This window comes from Mercurialis annua, linkage group LG3 (genome assembly GCF_937616625.2).
Source record: "Mercurialis annua linkage group LG3, ddMerAnnu1.2, whole genome shotgun sequence".
NCBI classification, from domain to species: Eukaryota; Viridiplantae; Streptophyta; class Magnoliopsida; order Malpighiales; family Euphorbiaceae; genus Mercurialis; species Mercurialis annua.
The window spans coordinates 71,850,092-71,855,551 of NC_065572.1; positions in this window are offsets into that span (position 1 = coordinate 71,850,092).

The window sequence follows — 5,460 nt, forward strand, 5'->3', positions numbered from 1 at the left end:
CCACTTGTTTCAAATGAATCCGATTAAGATGGTTTGATTTTGATATGTTTGGTTATAATATAACATTTTATTCTTGAAACTAATTAATATGCCTAGTTTGATTGCTCGAGTTTGTTTGCTTTGATTTGAATTATGGTCTGCTTTTTCTTTGATTTTTTTAAGTAAAATTAGTTTTTAACAACATTCTGAAAAAATTAATTCTTCATTTCAATCTAGATCTTCAAAAATTCAAAAAAAAAATGAAAATACTACAAATCCTCCTTTTACCGGCACCAAAAATTAAACTAGGAAATAGGGGCAACAGCAAGTTCAACCTGAAGAATACTAGAAATATCACTTGTACCAAGAGCAAAAAGCATGTCTATAATCTTTTTATCATGCTCTCTTTGTCTTTTTGCCACTTGGGGCAAACTCTCTATCCTTTTAATTTCACACAGCGATTTTCATTTTCCATTTTCGTCAATATGATAATTAGGAGAAGCAGGAGGAGCTGGTACAGTCTCCATAATTGGAGTCGGAGCAGGTACAACCTCCATAATCGGAGCCAGAGCAGGTACATCCTCCATAATCGGAGCAAGAGTAGGTACAATCTCTATAATCGAGCTGGATGCTCATTGGAACTTCGTTTCATTCTCCGTGAATACATCAAAAAGTTTAGAGCTAGCTGCTTTCATTTCATTCTTCGTGAATACATCGAAAGGATCCCATCAGAATATCGCGACTCATGTGATAGATTTGGAATTCCGTGTTCGAGATTGTCATCAGCGTGAGTGAAGCACATTCCACCAGAAATATCAAGAGTGGATTTCTCATGCACATCGCTAGGATGATGACTTGAAGCAGCCAGTGATGTAAAGTCTAAGCCAGAACCTACAGGCAAGTAGCAATACCAATTTCATAAACTTAAAAATGATACGTAACGAAAGAACTCAAGTTTCACAGAACTCACGTGGCTGTTTAAATGGACACCACTCCTGTCATCGTCATCCACTTATATAAAATGATGGCTTGAGGTAGCATCCACTACAAGCAAGCAACAATATCAATTTCAAAGAATTAAAAATAATAAGTACCAAAAGGAACTCAAGTTTTAGAGAACTTGCTTGGGTTGCTTGTTTGGATACCATCCCTGCCATCAACTTGAGTGGTAGCAGAAGTTGACACTTCCCTAGCAGCATGAGGTGATGTTGGTGGAAGTATAAAGTCAGTACCTACGAGCAAGCAACACAATAATATCAGAAACTGAAAAATAATAAGTAGAAAAAACCAAGTTTGAGTGAGAGTTCACCCTCGCTTCTATCATCAACACAATCTTGGTACCTAGAATCTCATGCCAGTGAATAGGTTTTGTATTTTTTCAGCCAATGTTTCTCGTGGTCTCCATCTCGTCTTTTTTTAAGCGTTTTTAGTTTGCGAATATCGCCATAATTCACTTCACCAATCCATAATTGATCAGGGATGAGATCAGACCGGTTATATGCAAGATGATTGAGGCTGAACACTATTATTCGAGAATAAAACATTCTTGAATGAACAATCCCCTTTAGGCGTGCATATGGCCTCAATGTAATATAAAAACGTTAAAGGCATAACCAAATATCAAACGACAATAACAATTATTTTTACATAATACAACTTTAAAAAGTTAAATTTATACCTCTATATTAAGAATAGGGGTGAGCAAAAACCGAGTCGAACCGAAAAACCGAGTCGAACCGAACCGAAAATATCCGAACCGAAAAATAAGTGGTTAAAACGGTTTGGTTTGGTCTTAGATATATTAAAATTGCGGTTTTCGGTTTTGGTTTGGTTTTAGTGTTCGGTTACCGAACCGAACCGAAAAAACCGAAATAATAAATAAGGCCATTTTAGTCATTTTTGGAGAATAGTATATATACTCCCTTTTAACCTAAAAACCCTAACACTTAGTAATTTACTGCCGCCTCCTTACATCTTCTCACCCTCACTCTCTTATCTTTTTCCTTCTTCTTACTTCCTTTCTCCCTTTTCATCTTTTTTATCAACCTTAAATCACATCAAAAATTGATTTTTCATTTTTCATCCTTTTTATTAATTAGTGCGACATGGACAAGATTAGGCGGGTAATCAGTTTCTGATGAAGGCTGCTGCTTCATCATTTGGTCGGTGTCGACAGTGATGATGATGAGTGTAGATCGGCTAGCCGACAATGATAAGGGCTTCCGCTTCATGATCTCCGGCCGGCTGGACTTTTTATTTAGAATATCTTTTTTGATTTTAAATCTGTAATCATAAAGAAAAAAATAATTTTTTTTTGTTTATATATTTACATATTAATTTTGTTCTTTAATTTGTTGATATGATTCTTGTTGATTTGGTTTATGGTTTTTGGATTTGTATTTTTCATTTCAAATATCTGTTCTTATTGCAGCTTTTAATTTTTTTTCAAAATTTTATGCTTTTGGAATTTCGGTTAAACGGCTCGGTTCGGTCGGTTAAAACCGAAATTTCGGTGTACCGAACCGAAAAAACCGTTGACCGAAATGGGTGGTTTGGTTTTTATTAATTAGGGGTGGTTTGGTTCGGTTATGACAAAGTGCACTCCAAACCGAACCGAACCGAACTGTGCACACCCCTAATTAAGAACATCCAGCAAATTATTAAATTTCGTAAACTTCAATTTTTTTTAGATGGCTCTTTAAGTTTTTGTGACCACTCTATTGCAAGAGAGATTCTTCTAGGGAGATTTTCACGAAGGGTATCGATTTCTTCGAAAACTTGCCAACGAAGGAAAGTGCTCCAATGTCGTTAGAAGAGTATCGATCACTTTCCGTCGTTGGCAAGCTTTGAAAGTGATCGATACCCTTTGTGAAAATGTCCTTAGAAGAATCCCTCTTGCAATAGAGTGCTCACAAAAACTTAAAGAACCATCCAATTTTTTTTTGAAGTTTATGAAATTTCACGAGTTGCTGGATGTTATTAATATAGAGATATAAATTTAACTTTTTAAAGTTGTATTTTGTAAAAATAATTGTTATTGTCGTTTGATATTTGGTTATGCCTTTAATTTTTGTAGATTATATTGAGGCCATATGCATGCCTAAAGGGGATTGTTCGTTAAAGAATGTTTTATTCTCGAACAATTGTGTTCGGCCTCAGTTATCTTGCATATAATCGGCCTGATCTCATTCCTGGTCAATTAGGGATTGGTGAAGTGAATTATGGCGATATTCGCAGACTAAAAACGCTTAAACAAAAAAGATGAAATGGAAACCACGAGAAAAATTGGCTGAAAAAGTACAAGACTATTTACTGGCATGAGATTCTAGGTACCAAGATTGTGTGGATGATAGAAGCGAGGGTGAATTCTCACTCAAACTTGGTCTTTTCTACTTATCATTTTTCAGTTTCTGATATTATTGTGTTGCTTGCTCGTAGGTACTGACTTTGTACTTTCAGCAACACCACTGCATGCTGCTAGGGAAGTATCTACTTCCGCTACCACTCAAGCTGATGGCAAGAATGGTGTCCAAACAAGCAACACAAGCGAGTTCTCTAAAACTTGAGTTCCTTTTGGTACTTATCATTTTTAATTCTTTGAAATTGGTATTGTTGCTTGCTTGTAGTGGATGCTACCTCAAGCCATCATTCTATAGAATTGGATGACGATGACAGGGATGGTGTCCATTTAAGCAGCCCTGTGAGTTCTGTAAAATTTGAGTTCTTTCGTTACGTATCATTTTTAAGTCTATGAAATTGGTATTTCTACTTGCTTGTAGGTTCTAGCTTTGACTTTACATCACTGGCTGCTTCAAGTCATCATCCTAGCGACGAGCATGAGGAATCCACTTTTGATATTTCCAATGGAATATGCTCCACTCACGCTGATGACAATCTCGAACACGGAATTCCAAATCTATCACATGAGTCGCGATGTTCTGATGGGATCCTTTCGATGTATTCACGAAGAATGAAATGAAAGCAGCCAGCTCTAAACTTTTTGATGTATTCACGGAGAATGAAACGAAGTTCCAATGAGCATCCAGCTCGATTATGGAGATTGTACTCTTGCTCCGATTATGGAGGATGTACCTGCTCTGGCTCCGATTATGGAGGTTGTACCTGCTCCAACTCCAATTATGTAGGCTACATCTGTTTCTCTTATTATCATATTGGCGAAAAGGAAATCGTTGCGTGTAATTAAAAACTAAAGAGATTTTCCCCTAGTGGCAAAAAGATAGAGAGAGCTTGATAAGAAGACTATAGACATGCTTTTTCTCTTGGTATGAGTGATATTCCTGGTTATCTTCAGGTTGAACCTAATGCAGGCCCTGTTTCTCAGTTTACTTTTGGTGCCGGTGCAAGGAGGTTTTGAAGTATCAAAGACCACAATTGCTGGGAAAGACATGGACACACAAAGAACAGTTTACATCGTTAATCAAAGGCACCTTAGTTCGGAACTTTCAGCTTAGATTATTGCTGCATTGACTACCTCTTCCTTGGTTTTTAAGAGTATTAATAGTGCATATTCTAAAATCCTTCTCGACAGAGCAACATCTATACGTATTTTGAGGTTATTTCAATATCGAGTTATATTGCACGAAACCTTTTTCAATTTTGCAGTTTTGGCATTTTGCTTCTATTTGCAAAATCGCTTTAACTTTAGAACTATATTTTTGATTTTTTTGTCGGTCTAGTGGTTCTAAAAAGTCATTTTTTATTATTTTAGATATCTATCAAAATAAATCTATATCCCAATTTAAAATCTGTCTATTTTTTCAAAATCATATTATGTTTTCAAAATTGTTTTATCCAAATCAAGTGTTATCTCAATTAGGGACTTTTCTTCCTTTTTGTTAAATTGTACCTATGTACAATTTAATCAATTTTGAAAATTGGATAGATTTCCGACTAAAATTGATCAAATTGGAGGCTCCTCCTTGCCTGACTTTTTAAAAAAATAATTTTTTAGTGTGATTAATTAGAGTTAATTGTAAGTTTTATAAATCTCACTCTCCAATTAAGGTGCCACGTCAGCAAAGGGGCCTTTTTGAGCCGGTTTACATAAGTTCAGGTTATAAATGATCCGGTTTTCCAATTTTGGATTTTTTTATATTTTGACGCAAGTTCGGGGTGAAAGTGATCTTTTGTTAATAAATAATGGAACTATATCCAAAATAGAACTCTCACCATGAAATCCAAGGATAATTTGAATCCCATGGACAACTTTGTTGAATTTGGATGGGATTCGAAACAAGCTGGCATTAACATATACTCGTTTCTTCGGTAATCAATTTATCTAAAATTTAATCTGTCTTGCTTAAATATTATTTTATCCCGTAATCAAAAGTAAATATATTGTTGTTGTAGTTGGTGGGTGGTAAAACCGGTCAAAATAACTTCATTCAAGATGTAAATAGATTTGTATGTTCTATATTGCCTGATTCACCTTCTAAACTTGTTACATACTCTGCAGGTATA